Source organism: Chiloscyllium punctatum, chromosome 36 (genome assembly GCF_047496795.1).
Source record: "Chiloscyllium punctatum isolate Juve2018m chromosome 36, sChiPun1.3, whole genome shotgun sequence".
NCBI classification, from domain to species: domain Eukaryota; kingdom Metazoa; phylum Chordata; class Chondrichthyes; order Orectolobiformes; family Hemiscylliidae; genus Chiloscyllium; species Chiloscyllium punctatum.
Window position 1 is genome coordinate 23,255,122 of NC_092774.1, and position 17,765 is coordinate 23,272,886.

Sequence of the window (17,765 nt, forward strand, 5' to 3'; positions counted from 1 at the left end):
GTGTAAATATAAACTTTTTCTAAATTCCCACTTTGCGTCGGTCGAACTGTGAGTTCACTCTGAATCACAACACGTGTCACAGCGCACTTGGAGGCCCACCTTAGCTCTGCTGGTTCTACACAGCAAGTAAATGAGAGTCTCTATTCTATTCTTGCCTTCTCCCGGTAAACCTCCACATTGTTACTTTGAACATGTCCACCGAATTCCCCTTTGTGTTCTTGAATCTGTCTCTTTGTCACGGTCAGACAGGGGTTTGCGGATCCGAACCACTCCCAGCGCAAAAATGTTCATCCTTATGTCGCTTACTTTTTTTTCCTAATGCCTTGAAATCTCTGCCATTTTGGGGGGGGATATTGAAAGGATTCTCATTCCTGAACATGAGGCTGAATTGATTTAATTTCTAACTTAAAGGACTGCGGATGCTGAGAATCCGAGACAGAAAGAGGAACTGCTGGAGAAACTCAGCAGGTTTGGCAGTACCTGTGGGAGAAAACAGATTTCTGAAATATTGTCTCTGATTCTCTTTCCACCGATGGTGCCTGACCTGCTGAGTTGCTCCTGCAATTTCTGTTTTTGCTTTTAACTGAAAGTTCATTTCATCTTTCGGGATGAAACAACCAGACTCTCCATTTGCAGATATTTAACCCTTTCGAAACCTGTGAAGTGATTGGATTCAAACAAACTCAGCAATAATTCACTCTTTCTCAGCTCCACAGGCAGAGGGACCTGGGAAATGAAGCTGTCAGTGTGGTTCCGTATTGGTGGGCCGAGTGGCGAATGCGATGGACTTGAGATCCATTGCGGTTTCCCCACGCAGATGTGAACTCTGCCGACTACAGTTGAGAAATGTCGTCAAAAAGAAAGGCAGATTGCTCCACAGTTTCTTATTTAAGATTCAAATCAGTGGAGGGGGTTGAAATATTTCACTCACATTGGGGCTGGTCGGGAATCTGTAGCCCACTGCCTGTCAGCGTGGAACAAACAAACACCCACAGAGCTGCTTTTGAAGCGATGAGTCAAGAGTTTGGGAATGAGACAAGAACAGTGAGGGGCTTGCATTGTGATCGAAATGAAGCAGGCACCTGAGGATTAATGTGTTTTATTTGCCAGTGAAAGATAATGATTCACAAAGTTGGGACGATGAAAGGGAAGCAGTGACGGTGATTATCTTTGGCTGTTCCTCTTGTGAATGTTCCCATTGCTGCGCATGTCCACGTTAACGTCAAAAATCTGCAGCATGGCGGCGTCAGGTCCGCACAGTGCCAGGGATGCAATGGATGACGCATCTGACTCCACCTACCTGTTTGAAATGCAGCTCACAGCTTCTTCACACACCCCAATTAATCTTTCTCATTGTCCTGAAGCCGGCATACGGTTTGAATTCCTGATCTGCCGGAACGAGACTCTTTTCACTGTCTCGCGTCAGTAAATGTCCCTGAGAACATCAGAGTCAAGTCACAGCGATGTCAGAAGAAGGGAAGCTGAAAGAGCTGAAACAGGCTGCTCATGCGCACATTTCACTTTCCCCAACTCACCGCCCCAACCACTGCGGCTCCTGGGAATGGAAAGGAAACTAACACAAAAACCCAGTCTCACCTTTGTAAATCTTCAGGAAATAAGAAAACTGTTCATCCCTTCGGGTCTTCCATCCTGGGCAGACAGCGTTGACTTTAAATGGCTGTTCAGTCAGTGCCGATTCGTTTTGGCTGAAAAAATCTTCCTTAACTCATTCCAGCATTCCTTGCCACAGAGACCCGTGCGGCAGAGTTCATGCATATATTTCCTTGTATGGTATTTTGTAAATAACATTCGTTTGCTGGTTGTTTGTATCGGGTATTTCAGGTTCATGAGCCGCTGTTTAAGTGTATTGGGAGGTTTGTGGGCTACCATGATGCTGAGGGGTTTGAGTTGTCTGGACATCATTTCCCAGATGTCTTTAATGTAAAGTAATGTGGCTCGGGTTTCTGCAGACGTTGTGTCTGCTTGTGTCAGTTTGTGCATGTGAAATCGGCACACTGGGTTTATTGGGTAGGCAAAGGTGAGGACTGCAGATGCTGGAAACCAGAGTTTAGATCAGAGTGGTGCTAGAAAAGCACAGCAGGTCAGACAGCTTCCGAGGATCAGGAAAATCGATGTTTCGGGCAAAAGCCCTTCATCAGGAATAGAGGCACGACGCTTCCAGGGGTGGAGAGATAAATTGGAGGGTGCTTGGCCGAGAGTAGCAAAGAGTACAATAGGTGAATGGGGTGGGGATGGAGGTGACAGGTCAGAGAGGAGGGTGGAGCGGATAGGTGGGAAGGGAGATTTGGCAGGGAGGACAGGTCCTGAGGACAGCGCTGAGCTGGATGTCTGGAACTGAGGTAAGGTGGGGCGGGGAGGGGAAATGAGGAAACTGGTGAAGTCCGCATTAATGGACTGGGGTTGAAGTGTTCCGAGGCGGAAGATGAGGTGTCTTCCTCCAGGCATCGGGTGGGGAGGGAACGGCGATGGAGGAGTCCCAGGACCTGCATGTCCTCGGCAGAGTGGGAGGGGGGGTTTGAAATGCTGGGTCACAGGGTGATGGAGTTGATTGGTGTGGGTGTCCTGGAGATGTTCCCTCAAGCGCTGCAACTTTACTCTGCGAGGAGTCTCCAGTCTCCCCAATGTGGAGGAGGCCGCATCGGGAGCAATGGATACAAGAAATGACATTGGTGGACGCACAGGTGAAAGCCTTCCACTTACTACGGCCCAGGTTCGATTTCTGGCAGAAAAGTAATTTTCTGTAGAGCTGACCGCGGGTTTCCACGTCTCCCTGATAGTCTAGTGGTTAGGATTCAGCGTTCTCACCGCCGCGGCCCGGGTCCGATCCCCGGTCAGGGAAGCAATGTTCAGGGGGTCTATTAGCTGTCCATCCTTTCTGAATGCGTCCTACTGTTGCTTTTTGGTCTACGTAGTTCCTGGCTGCTGCAGTGTACAGTGGCTCGTTGAAATAGTGTCCTGATTCAGATTTGTTTGGATGTGCAGGGATGATTGCATATGTAGTTAAGTCCTTGGTTCATGTGTGTTGCTTTCGTGTATACGCTGTTTTGAATTTACCATTGACTGTTCGCTCGACTGTGACATCTAGAAATGGCACTTTGTTGTTGTTCTCCTCTTTTGTGAATTTTATGCCAGGAAGGAGATTGTTGATGGTGTTGTAGGTTTCCTCTAATTTGTTTCAATTTGTGATGACAAAAGTGTCATGACTGTAGCAGACCCAAAGTTTGGGTTGGATTGTTGGAAGGGCTGTTTGTTCAAGTCTCTGCATTATTGCTTCTGCTAGAAATCCTGATACTGGTGGTTTCATGGGTGGTTCGTGGATTTGTTTGTAGGGCTTGTTACTGAATATGAAATGGGTGGTAAGCCACAGTTCCATGAGGTTGACAGTGTTATCTTTGCAGATGAAGTTGGTGCTGTGTTTGTGTCTTTGGATCTTCGAGTAGTGTCTTCAGTTTTCTCCGGCCATGTTGATGTTAATGGATGTGAACAGGACTGTTATGTCAAAGGACAACATTATTCCATCCTCTTCTATCTTAGTGTCTTTGGTGTTCAGGAAATCTTGGATGGAGTAAATGGAGTGGCGTGAATCTTTGACTTGGTGTTTTAGTCTTCAGGGGAGGCCTTTGACTAGTCTGTATATTGGTGTTTCAAGGAGTGAGACAATGGCCTGAGGGGGGCTCCTGGTTTGAAGAGAAGGAGAACAACAACAAAGTGCCGTTCCTAGATATCACAGTAGAGCGAACAGTCAATGGGGAACTTCAAAGTAGCATCTACAGGAAAACAACATACACAAACCAAATGCTTAACCACAGAAGCAAACATCCCAACACCCACAAACGAAGCTGCATCAGGACATTATTTCAACGAGCCACGACACACTGCAGCACAGAGAAACTACGAAGAGCACAAGAGAAATACATATATAGTGTATTTAAGGAGAACGGGTACCCAATTAACCCATTCTGCCGATTTCTCATTGATACTGCCAACATGGGGGAAGATGTCGTTCAGTTGCCCTAAGTGCTGGAAGGCCTTCAGCAATTCCTCAGCCCTGCTGAGGTACCAGTCCGTTCACACCAGGGAGAAGCCGTTCTCCTGCCCGAGTGTGGGAAGTGCTTTACCCGGTCCTCCACACTGCTGAAGCACCAGCTGGTCCACTCGGGTGGGGGAGAGGGAGGCCGTTCTGCTGCCCTGAGTGTAGTCGTTCAGTTGCCCTAAGTGCAGGAAGGCCTTCAGTAATTCCTCCGCCTTGCTGAAGTAACAGTGTGTCCACACCGGGAGAGGCCCTTCAACTGGCCCGAGTGTGGGAAGAGGTTCATGTTTTCCTGCCACTTGCGGAAGCACCATGCGCTCCCAGCAATCAGATCCCACTGGTGATGCTGCCTTCGGTCACCCCCCAGGACTGAACCTCCTGCCAGTTCTGAGTGTGGGTGCAGTGGGAGAGTAGGTGGGCTGTTTTTGTTTTCTGCTGGACTGCAATTGCCTCCCCTACACCCCACAACCACAACCCCATGGAGCTCAGGGTTAGCACTGCTGCCTCATGGCACCAGGAACGCAGGAATAATTCCACCCTTGGGGTCTGTGTGCAATTTATGGAGGGTAGGAAAATGGATCTAAGTGGGTTAGTCTTCGGAAGATCAGTGCAGATATGTTGGGCTGAAGGACCTGTTTCCACATTGTAAGAGTTCTACGGTCCTATAAGCTTTGCTTTCAGTGGACACTGCTGCTCATTGAGCCAGGGATAGTACATTGCTAATGAAATGATCCAGAGAAACCTAAGACCGTGAGAACATCAGAGCAGAAGTCAGGCCAATGGGCCCTCGAGTCTACTCTGACATTCGTTAGATACAAAAGTAGTGCAGATGAGATGAGCTACAGTGTGGACAGGCCATTCGTCCCAACAAGTCCACACCGACCCTCCGAAGAGTAACCCATCCAGACCAATTTCCCTCTGACTAATGTACCTAACTCTATGGGCAATCAACCATGGCCCATCCACATGACCTGCACATCTTTGGTTTCTGGAAGAAAACATGTTCACCCAGAGAAAACCCACGCACACACTGGGAGAATGTGCAAACTCCTCACAGACAGTCACCCAAGGCTGGAATCAAACCTGGGACACTGGCGCTGTGAGGCTGCAGTGGTAACCACTGAGCCACTACATGTTGCAACCCGAAGTCGGCAAGCAGGATATTGGGAGAACACAGCAAGCCAGGCAGCACCGGGATGTGGAGTAGTCAGCGTTTTGGGTATTAACCCTTCTTCAGTACTGAAACGTTGACTTCTCCATGAGAAACGATTTACGGGAATGTTGCTGGGGGTTGGAGGATTTGAGCGACAGGGAGAGGCTGAATAGGCTGGGGCTGTTTTCACTGGAGCATCGGAGGCAGAGAAGTGACCTAATAGAGGTTACAAAATCATGAGGGGCATGGACAGTGTAATGGACAAGGTCATTTCCCTGGGCTGCGGGAGTCCAGAACTGGAGGGCATAGGTTTAGGCTGATAGGCGAAATATATTAAAGGGACAACTTCATCATGCAGAAGGTGGTACATATATGAAATAAGCTGCCAAAGTATACGGATCAGGTGTTGTCAAATGGGACTAGATTAATTTAGGCTATCAGGTCAGCATGGACAAGTTGGACCGAACGGTCTGTTTCCATGCTGTACGTGTCTCTGACTACTGGTCCTGATGTAAGTTTAAAATAGAATCCAAGTAACTTTGAATAGTTCAATCTTGTTGAGCTCACCTCCTGAAAAGTTTCAGATGAATCCCTCTGAGAGATACTGTTTAAACATGCTGAGTTGGACAAAGTATCCCATCAAGTTCAACACAAACCCAGAGTTGAAGAAGTCAGAAGTCAGAACACCAAGGGGACCAAAACTGATCACAATATTCCAGGTGCAGCCTCATCAACGTCCCGTATAACTACAACATAACTTGCCAACATCTATACTGAATTCCCTAACTGATGAAGGCCAGTGTGCTGAAACCTTTCTTCATTGCCTTGTGTACTGATGTAATCAGACATATAGGACCTACTTTAAACTGATCCACAATCCAGCTGCTGAGAGCCCAGAACTTTGTGAGTGAGTGTGCTGGGCTTTAGATTTTGACACCACCTCCCCACACTTCTGGAGACCTCAGGTCTGTAGCTTACCTTCTTATCCTTGAGGGGTTTCCACCTGTTTGAAACAGCCTGTCCTGCAATTCACCCCTTTACGCCAAGGCCTTCCTTCTACAGGCAGAATTAATTGTCCTTTTGTCACACAGTTATTAAACACCATTATCTCATCTGTCCAAAGAAACAGTTCATTGTTTTGCCTCCTCCTGCCCAGCGAGAGTTAATGTATGTTATTTGTGAACTCCCTTGTAGCAGTTTCTCATTGGCCCTTTCGTTTCTTGGTCCAGAAGGAGTTATTACTGACTCATGAAGTTATCAAAGTTCTGGAGTTTACAGGACCACACCACATTCCTCTCTGCCTCCCCCAGGAATAACGATTGCTCCTGAGATACTCGCAGTTCCTGACATTCCTTGGTATCACCCAATACAATTCATATGTCAGGAAATCACTGGTGCTGCCCTGACATAGATAGTCACTGTTGGAACAGAAGGATTATAGGGAGAAAATGCAGAAATCCGAAGTGCAAAGAGACTTGAGAGTTCAAGTCCAGGATTTTCTCAAAGTAAACTTGCAGGTTGAGTTGCACTTTCCACTGCCGAATGTTTGACACCAGCCCATTTACCTATTCCTCCTCGCTAGTCAAGGGGCCAAACTTACCTTCCAGGTGAAGTGGCACTTTACCTGCACTATCCACAACCCAGTCTACTGCATTTGCTGCTCACAATATGGGCTCATCTACATTGGGGAAAACGAAGCATAAACTGGGTGACTGCTGCACAGAACATCTACGTTTTGCCTGTAAAAAAGACCCTGAGCTTCCAGTTGCCTGCCAATTCCACACCCCACTCTGTTCCCTGGCCAACATCTCTGTCTCAGGTTTGCTGTATTGTCCCAGCGAAGCTCAGCACCAGCAGAACGAAGAGCACCGAATGTTACACTTGGGGACCATCCACCTCCGGTCCCAATATTGAATTCAATAATTCTCGGGCCTGAACTCCACAGTATCCTCGTCCCTTCCACACACACCAAGCTTTGTTATCACATAGTCTGTCAATCCACACTACTTAACCACGAAAAGTCTCCATTAACAGTTATTCACCCTCCCACGCAGATCGTTATCAACTCCTTTTTCTGTCCAACAGTTCTTCCTTCGCTTTGGGCTCTGTCCTGATCTCCGCCTTCCTCCCACAATATCTCCTGCCTCTAAACCGACATTTTCCCAATCTGTTCTGTGGAAGGGTCACCGACAACTCCTGCTTTTTGTTTCTGATATACAGCATCTGCAATTCTTTCAGATTTTTATTGAGAGAGAGTTGGAAATTGTTTGGAGAGACAGAAAGAGAGGGGGGAGAGACAGACCACACATGAACTGTTGATCTCCGTTGTTTCTCAAAACGGAAAATCATTGTCGTGCGATCACTTCCCTTAAGCATGAATCAAAGGCACCAACCGTCCCTGAGCTTCTGGCGCAACGGTAGCGCGTCTGACTCCAGATCAGAAGGTTGCGTGTTCAAATCACGTCAGGCTCACTGATGTCAACTTCTTACATTTCAAATCAAGAAAGGAGGACGTTCACTCCCGATATCTGTTGAGTCAAATCTTCTTTCTGGAAACTTTCGATCACACGTGAATCTTTGCTGTCAGTTTGATTTGTGAACACTGTGTCAGGGAGGTGGTGTGCCCATTGTTTGGGGAAATGCTCAGCTCCCCGCAATGTGAGAAGTAAAACACAAACTGCTCATCACGGAATTTAAACACACAGCCGCTTCATTTAGTTGGTGACAGCGTGGTGTGATAATTTTACAACATAATCTCGAGATTACCAGCTTTGTGTTTCAATCTATCAGGAGGTCCCAGCTCCTTCTGTCATATTGGAGTGACAGCGTTCTCAGATAGAATTGTTTCCCACCAACAGCAAATCCTTTCCTCTCACTAGACACAGTCAAAATTATCTTTATTCAACAGAAGGAGCGGAAACTACAGTCTGACGGACCCTCTCCACATTAACGGTGAGCCTGAATTTTATAAACGGTGTCAGTAAAATCCAGTGGCGGACATTGATTTGGTTCAATCGATTTTTGTTGCCAAGTGAAATTCACCGAGAGGATACTGCTGTGTCAAACAGCGTGGGGAATTACTGCGGGCCTCCTGCACATGGATCACACCGCAACTGATGTGTTTCACCTTCACCAGTTTATTCCTATCTCGGAGAAGAGAGGTTTGATGATTCGGATCACAGCAGCAAGACAGAGAACAGGAGAAGAGCACTCAGACCTTCACAAGCTTGTCACCACAGCTGGGTCATCGTGGCCCGTGTATCAGTATGGGATAGTAATCTGCATCTACTGACTGGAAGCACAGCAAATTGGAGTGCAGGTGGGACTGTCACACAGGAGAAAACGGCTTCGACCTATCAACTGGAGTGGTTCCCAATGCGCAACTCCGCTCACCTCAACTGAATAACTGTAAACAAATTACTCAGTGATTCAAAGAAATACTCAGTTTTGAATCTGCATTGTGTCATGTACCTTGGAGAATGATGTCAAAACACCTTCATTGCTGTGATGGAGTATCCTGTTGGGCAGAATACACCCGTTGTCAAATTTCCTACGTTCTGTTGGTCCAACTCCGATTTCACTCAGAATCACGAAATGTGTGACAGCGCAGACTGAGGCCATGCAGCCCACCTTAGCTCTGCTGGTTCAACACAATATGTAAATAAGTGTCTCCTTCTGTCGCCCACTCCCTGTAAATCTGCACATTGTTACATTGAATATGCCCACCGAATTCCCTTTTGTGTCCATTGAATCTGCCTCTTTGTCACTGTCAGACAGCGACTTACTGACCCCACTTCCTGTGCGAAAACGGTCTTCTAATGTCACTTTTACTTATTTTCCTGATGACTTTAAATCTCTGCCAAATCGTTCTCGATATTTTCAGGCCTGGGAGCATTTTCACTGCATTATTTCTTCTGTCGAAAACCCTCATAACATGGAAAACTTCAATCAGACCAGCTTTCAGTCCTCTGTTCTCCAAAGAGAGCTGCAACAATATTTCCAATCTCCCTTCATTACTGACATTCCTCAGGACGGTACCATACACGTTAACCTGTTCAGCGCCGTCTGCAATTACTTCACTTCCCCACTTCCTGAAGTATCACCCTCAGAATTGAGCGTAATACAGGTGGAGGACTCATTCAGACTCGGATTGCGCGGGCGAAAAATCTGCAATACTTGTTCTCACTTTCAACAAGTGCTTCCGTTCGCCATGTTCACTGCAATGGCAGCTCTGCACCGTCCCAAATTCAGGCAGTCCGATCTTATTTAAGGAAGCGGTGTTTTTAGATTAGATTACTTACAGTGTGAAAACCGACCCTTTGGCCCAACAAGCGCAACCCACCCAGACCCCTAACCTAACATTACAGGCAATTTTAGCATGGCCAATTAACCAGATCTGCGCATCTTTGGAGCATGGGAGGAAACCGGAGCAAACCCACGCGGACAATGTGCAAACTCCACCCAGAAAGTCGCCTGAAACTGGAATTGAACCCGGGACTCTGGCAATGCGAGGTAGCAGCGCTAACCACTGTGCCATCAGACTTTCTCGCTCAGGTCACTTTCAAGAATGATGGTTCGCCTGGGATTGGAACCCGGGAACTCTCACACAGCTGCATATGCTCGAAGACTCAAAGCTAGAATCATATCCCACACTAACCAGCCACCAGCCATGGGTGCAGCCACCTCCTGAAGCAGTTGAGACTTGGTCAGTATGTAATACATTGTACATTGCTCCCACAATTGCCAGCAGGGAGGAGTTTCAAGAACATCTCCTTCTCAATCTGTCTCCCTACTCCCAAGCCGCTGCTCTTTGTCTCGTCCCCAGGGACCGGGCTGTCTCCACTGGTGGATAATTGAACCATTTTGTTTCTACTTACAACCTGTGCTGGTGGAAGGCAGAGCCCATTCACTCTTCTGCTCTCTCTAACTATTATGTGAGGCATTAGATGTCAGGTACAGTCATGCGTAGGAAATGGGCAACTTTGAACTTGATCCAAAGGTCTTGTTAACGGAGAGACAGAAAGATGCTGTGCTGTCGGGACAGAGAGAAATGGACACCGGAGACTCTTCCCTCAGGTAAATTGATATGAGTGCATTTTTGTGCAGCCTGCTTGGTGTTCAGAATTTGTCTTGACACAGCAATCCTGCAGAAAGTCTTTTATTACACGGCTGTTGGTTTCTTTCCTGCAGGAAATGGACTAACTGTCTCCCTGCTGCTGTTCGCCCCGTTCCCAGAAACCGGGCTACTTCCACTGTTTCGAAACTTTTCTCTGACACCCGAGTGGCCAGTGACAAGCATTGCCCTCCTTAACATAGGATACAGAGAACAGGAGACCACTCAGAGGTTGTCACCTCAACTGTGCACATTGGGCCAGTATATCATTGTGAAATATTTATGTCGAAGCTTTTGTGGGGATCGGATGTGAAGGCAAGGTGCAGAACAGAGCGCTGTTATACGGGAAAGCTGCTAAAGACGACGTTGGATGAATAGGAGAGAATGGTCTCTCTTTTGGGTTACCGTCCCAACACACACCCGTTCTGCCATTCTCCTGCATTGCTCGGCAGTTTTTTCAGAGAAGTATTCAGCTTTTCATCTGGCGTGTGGCAGGCACGTTTGAGAATGACGTCAGAAGATCTTCACTGCTGTCGTGTCATATGCTGTTGTGCAGACATATCGTCGATGTGCAAAAATAAAGTCTGTATAATTCCCACATTCTGTTTCTCGAACTGTGATATCGCTCAGAATCACAAATTTTCAAAACTCGCAATATTCAAACTTTAACAAATTGCTCATAGAAATGATTAGTGAACACCTGGAAGAAATTCTTCCAAACTTACCTGGGGAATTTCGCTTTGAGGGGTCTTGAACTTTAAGTGGAAGGAAGGGAAGTTTGCCTCGAGGCTGTTTAATGTGGAGATGTGTTCTCCATGTAAACTGGTCGTAGTTGACCATCCCAGTGCTTCCCGATGCAGGGCTGCCTGACCCTCCAGGGAGGTTTACTTGTAGCAACTGGAGTGAATCCAGAGATAGAGCAGATTCTGCAAAGGTGCTCAAATACTTTCTATCTCCCTTTTAGGTATTTTCCTTGTGTATTCCCTCAGTTTGTCACATATGCAGTTTGCACCCTGGAAAATGATTGCTTTTTTCCTCATGTTCACAATTAAAAGTGTAGTTTTTCATGGAACTGAGCCGCATTGAAAGGATTGGCATATTGATATATATATGTACACGTATTTAGTTTAAGATTAGATTAGATTAGATTTGAATGAAGTTTTCCTCTAAACGCACCTAAGCCTATCTGGCTGCATGAGGGATTTCAGGTTTCTGTGTGCTAGGTATTATGTGATCAGCAGGCATCTGGCAAACTACACGAACTGCCACCGATGTTATGTTCGTTTAAGTGTACTGACAATGACCACTTATTTTGTGACTTTTTTTTGCAGGAAGACGTGCCGAAAGAAATCTGAAAACAAATGATACATCAACTTCTGACAGAGCCACTTGATTCATTGGGATTTGAATATCAGCAACCATTCCAATTAAGAAGACATGGTTGCTTTTGTTTGCTTGAGAGATTTTGGACACTGGTGTGGCAGGAAGAATACTGAGACAGAGAGTGAGGGAGATTCAGTGCGCTGACTGTGAAAAGTGCTTCACACCATTTACTCAGCTTGGGGGAATCAAAGTCTCATCCCTCCCGGTGGGGATAGACTATGTCCCCGTTCGGATTGTAATTTCAAACCCAGACCAACACAAGGAAAGCTCCCCCAATGGGGAAACTGTGGAAATGTGGGGACTGAGGGAAAGGATTCCCTTTCCCATCCGTGTTGGAAACCCACAGACGTATTCACAGCGGGGAGAGGCCATTCACCTGCTCGGTGTGCAGGAAGGGCTTCAGTCGGATCAGCCATCCGGAGACGCACGAGTGGGTATACAAGTGAGAGAAGCCATTCACGTGCCCCATGTGCGGGAGGGGGTTCACTCAGTCAGCTACACTGCTGACCCACCAGTGGGTCCACACCGGAGAGAGGCCGTTCACCTGCTGTCAGTGCCGGAAGGGCTTCACCTGCTCCTCCTCCCACCTGCGGAGGCACCAGCGCGTTCACGTGCCATCGCAGGGGGGATGGAAGGACCGATGGCCGAGTGCCGCGAACAACCCAGCTCTGGGGACTCTCAGGTTCGAATCCCATCGCGGCAGATGGCAGAATTGGAATTCGGTCAGTAATCTGGACTTCAGAATCTAAGGATGAAACCATTTCCAGAGGGCAAAAACCCATCTGATTCACTCATGTCCTTTTCAGTGATGGAAACTGCCGTTGCCGGAAAGGATTCACTCAGTCGTCCCAGCTGCATGCTTTACCCGGCTGTACGAAGGATCCAGTTACAAATCGACAACTCAACTGACCAATAATAAAGAAAGTGTGGTGAGAGGAGTGGGCGTCAGTGTGTGCACTTTGAGCTTCAGGTGCGTTTTTTTAAGAAAAGCTACTATTTGTACGCCTTGTGATGTGGAGACCTGAAGCTGCAACAAAGTTGGGTCGCAGTAAAGGTTACCTGAACTTACCGTCAGGCTTAAACTCTCATTGAAAGCTGGGAAATCCAACAGCTTCTCATTTCTTTCAGCCACCAGGACCGAGTTTCCAATGTCGTGTCTCAGAAGGAACAGTGAATGAGTAGATGGTATTGTTCGAAATTGTAAATTTTTTAGCACTGCAGCTTTATTGTTTCATTGGCATTGCATGGTTTACTGGCAACAGTGGGAGGTGCGGGCTGTATTCACTTGAAACAAAGTTTTAAAATGACACCAACACCAGGGTATAGTTCAACAGGTTTATTTGGAAGCACGAGGTTTTGGAGCGCTGTTCCTTCATCAGCTCGCTGTTGAGTAGAATGGTAAGACACAGAATAGATAGTAAAAGATTATCATGTCATGCAACATAAATGATACATTGAAGAAACCTGTTAAGTCTTTCATCTTTTAAAATGGGTTGCAGATTTCAGTTCATTAATCTGTAAATCCTAGACCTTCTTTTTAGTAACATTCTCCAGGTAACTTAATGTTTTATCAAGGGAGGTGACACCTGAGTTCAGATAACGCATGAGAGCTGTGAGGTTAGAGTCGTTCTGTATCCCAGTCTTGAGTCAGACTTTTTCTATTTCCAAACATATAATCCTGCAAATGCAATTCACCCCAAAGGCTTCTATGTGTGAGTGCATTCATGAGACAGAGCGTCTGTGTGTGTGTGTGTGCATGCTGGGTAAAGTGTGCGTGTGATGGAGTATAATTGTGTGAGAAGGTGTGTGCATGAATGTTAGTGTGAGGGGTTTATCAATGTGTTTCTGAGAGAGAGCCTGTCGATCAGAGAGGGTCTGCACGACCGTGTGAGTACGTCTGTGTGTGTGTCTGTGTGTGTATGTGTGTGTGTGTGTGTGTGTGTGTGTGTGTGTGTGTGTGTTTGTGTGTGTGTGAGACAGAGAGAGAGATAGGGTTTGTGTGTATTGTGTAGCTGGGTCTCCTGTAGTGAGACATGAATCCAACGTTTCAGCTGAATTCATTCTCGTGTGTTCCAAACTTGTTATCAGCCTCTGCTCGGCCACTAGAAATAATTAAGCAGTTAAGCAGTTTCACAACACACACTGGAGAGGGCAAGGTGAAGGGCTTATGTCTGAAACGTTGATTCTCCTGCTCCTTGGATGCTGCCTGACCTGCTGTGCTTTTTCAACACCACACTCTCGACTCTGATCTCCATCATCTGCATTTCTCACTTTCTCCTCATGGGCGAGGTGGGATTTGTCTTTTATTCACTCATTCACTCTTACAGCCTATCCTTGTTTGTGGCCCAACTGTGCATCTGCAGTCCTCACTTTCTCCTCACAGAATAGGGCCCCTCAAAGATCAGAAAGGCGGCCTTTGTGTGGAGCCACAGAAAATGGGGGAGATACTAAATGAATATTTTGCATCAGTATTTACTGTGGAAAAGGATATCGAAGATATAGACTGAAGGGAAATAGATGGTGACAACTTGCAAAATGTCCAGATTACAGAAGAAGAAGTGCTGGATGTCTTGAAACTGTTAAAGATGGATAAATCCCCAGGACCTGATCAGGTGTAACCACGAACTCTGTGGGAAGCTAGAGAAGTGATTGCTGGGTCTCTTGCTGAGTTATTTGTATCATCGATAGTCACAGGTGAGGTGCCGGAAGACAGGAGATTGGCAAATGTGGTGCCACTGTTTAAGAAGGGCGGTAAAGACAGTCCAGGGAACTATAGACCGGTGAGCCTGACCACGGTGGTGGCCAAGTTGTTGGAGGGAATCCTGAGGGGCAGGATGTACAGGTATTTGGAAATTCAAGGACTGATTCGGGATAGTCAACATGGCTTTGTGCATAGGAATTCATGTCTCAGAAACTTGACTGAGTTTTTTGAAGAAGTAACAAAGAAGATTGATGAGGGCAGAGCAGTAGATGTGATCTATATGGACTTCAGTAAGGCGTTCGACAAGGTTCCCCATGGGAGATTGATTAGCAAGGTTAGATCTCAGGGAGAACTAGCCATTTGGATACAGAACTGGCTCAAAGGTAGCAGGCAGAGGGTGGTGGTGGAGGGCTGTTTTTCTGGCTGGAGGCCTGTGAGCAGTGGGGTGCCACAAGGATCAGTGCTGGGCCCTCTGCTTTTTGTCATTTACATAAATAATTTGGATGCGAGAATAAAAGGTAAGTTAGTAAGTTTTCAGATGACACCAAAATTGGAGGTGTAGTGGACAGCAAAGAGGGTTACCTCAGATTACAACAGGATCTGGACCAGATGGGCCAAGGAGCTAAGAAGTGGCAGACGGAGTTTAATTCAGATAAATGTGAGGTGCTGCATTTTGGGAAAGTAAATCTTAGCAGGACTTATACAATTAATCGTAAGGTCCTAGGGAGTGTTGCTGAACAAAGAGACCTTGGAGTACAGGTTCATAGCTCCTTAAAATTGGAGTCGCAGGTAGACAGGATAGTGAAGAAGGCGTTTGGTATGCTTTGCTTTATTGGTCAGTGTATTGAGTATAGCATTTGGGCGGTCATGTTGCGGCTGTACAGGACATTGGTTAGGCCACTGTTGGAATATTGCGTGCAATTCTGGTCTCCTTCCTATCGGAAAGATGTTGTGAAACTTGAAAGGGTTCAGAAAGATTTACAAGGATATTGCCAGGGTTGGAGGGAGAGGCTGAACAGACTGGGGCTGTTTTCCCTGGCACATCAGAGGCTGAGTGGTGACCTTATAGACGTTTACAAAATTATGAGGGGCATGGATAGAATAAATAGGCAAAGGTTTTTCTCTGGGATCGGGGAGTCCAGAACTAGAGGGCATAGGTTTAGCGTGAGAGGGGAAATATAGAAATGAGACCGATGGAGCAACTGAATCACACAGAGGGTGGTACGTGTATGGAATGAGCTGCCAGAGGAAACGGTGGAGGCTGGTACAATTGTCACATTTTAGAGGCTTTTGGATGGCTATATGAATAGGAAGGGTTTGGAAGGATATGGGCTGGGTGCTATCAGGTGGGACTAGATTGGGTTGTGATATCGGGTCGGCATGAATGGGTTGGACTAAAGGGTCTGTTTCCATGCTGGACATCTCTGTGACTCCATGATTTTGTCTGGCAGCTCAACTTTTGTATATCTATTCCCCAGGGTGGAGGAAGTCCAAAACTCGAGGTGTTTAGGCTGAGAGGGAAAAGGTTTAAAAGGGACCGAACGGGGTAACTTTTTCACGCAGAGCGTGGCATGCGTTTGGAATAAGCTGCCAGAGGCAGTGGTCGAGGCTGGTAGAATTACAACATTTAAAAGGCATCTGGATGGAGGTATGAATAGGAAGGGCTGACAGAGATATGGGCCAAATGCTGGCAAATGGATCACTAGGTTAATTTAGGAAATGTTGTCGGCGTGCACCGAAAGGTTTGTTTCTGTTCTCTGCAACTCTATGACTGTATTTCTACATATTCTGAACCAATTTCACAAGACTCGGAATAGGCTATTTCAAGTTTACCGGCTGTCTTCAATTGTGGCCGAACTGCACAGATTTCAAAGCAAGTTTCAGAAAGATGTCTGCAGCTTTTTTAAAACATTTGAATGTGCTTTCAGACATTACTGATGTTTCTGAATACATCATTTTCGCTATTCTCAATGTTAAAGGTCAGCCATTTCTCACGCTTCCCTTCCCCACCCCCACCCCAGGTCGCCATCACCATCCATTCTCTCTCTATCATTAGAAGGGTTTGATACAGAGATCAAAGAGGGCTCGAGGAACGAGAAAGGACGGGGGGAGGGTACTCAGAGTGAGATTTGACCGGGGGCGCAGAGACTGGGGGAAGAGAAAGAGGGAGAATGGGTAGGAGAGCAGAGCATCGGGGGAGGGAATGCATGGGGGTACACAGGGTGGGAGCAGACAGAGAGAATGTGGTGAAGAGGATTGGGGAGGAGAGAGAGAATGTGGAGTTACAAAGTGAGATGTGAAAGAAATTGGTTGCAGAGTGTGGGGAGAGAGAATGGACGGGGCAGTGGGTGGGGACAGAATGGATGGGGGCAATGGGTGGGGAGAGAATGGAAGGGGGCAATGGGTGGGGAGAGAATGGATGGGGACAATGGGTGGGGAGAGAATGGACGGGGTTAGTGGGTGGGGAGAGAATTCATGGGGCAGTGGATGGCGAGAGATTGGACGGGGAGCAGTAGATCAGGACAGAACGGACACGGGGCAGTGGATGGGGAGAGAATGGAAAGGGTTTAATGGGTGGGGAGAGAATGGACGGGTGGCAGTGGGTGGGGACAGAATGGACGGGGCAAAGATTGGGGTGAGAATGGACGGGGTAGAGGGTGGAGAAAGAGAGCAACAATGAATGGGATAAAGGGAATGGATGGGGACAGAGGGTGGATGATGGACTGGACAGAGGGCAGAGGGTGCAGAGATAGAATGGACGGAGTGGGGAGAGTGGCATGTGTGGGAGAGAGAGAGAAGGGACTGGTAGGTTAGGGTAGAGAGAGAGAATGGACAGGGGATGCTATGGGTGGCGGTGAGGGAATGGACAGGGGACGCTATGGGGATGATTGGATGGGGAGGTGAGAATGCATCCCACCCACTCCCAGCAACCCCTTCTCTGCACATGTGCAGTGCAGACTTTTCTGAATGACACGAGAGACGAGTCTGGAACACTGTGCGAGTGCAGTCGCCCTCACATCCTGGCATCAGCAAACCACTGCCTTTCTGTTTTAAAAACTAAATAAAGATGTGGGCTATATACTAAGGATGGCGAGATGTGGCTGAGAAACTGAACAGAGGGTCAGCATTTTCAGGAGTTTCCGTGGAAACTCTATGGAAGCAAAGTGAATTCCTCAAACTGATTGGAGTGTCACCAGGATTGGGGAAAAGCCAATCGATTGCCGAGAGTTGAAGATGGGATTCCTCGCAGCGCCAGGGACCTGGGTTCAATCCCACCCTCACAGTGACTGTGTGCATTTTGCACTTTCCTAACCATCCCCCACCCCCTGTCCGCGTCGGTTTCCTCTGGGTGCACGGGTTTTCT

At 47.2% G+C, this 17,765-nt stretch overlaps 2 non-coding genes across 2 annotated transcripts; both read left to right on the plus strand.

Annotated features, from left to right (window-relative positions):
- Positions 1-2,788: 2,788 nt before the first annotated feature.
- Positions 2,789-2,860, plus strand: trnae-cuc (transfer RNA glutamic acid (anticodon CUC)). The gene has a single exon. It is a non-coding gene; the product is annotated as a tRNA-Glu (tRNA).
- A 4,744-nt stretch (positions 2,861-7,604) lies between these two features.
- On the plus strand, positions 7,605-7,676 carry trnaw-cca (transfer RNA tryptophan (anticodon CCA)). The gene has a single exon. It is a non-coding gene; the product is annotated as a tRNA-Trp (tRNA).
- The last annotated feature ends 10,089 nt before the right edge of the window (positions 7,677-17,765 follow it).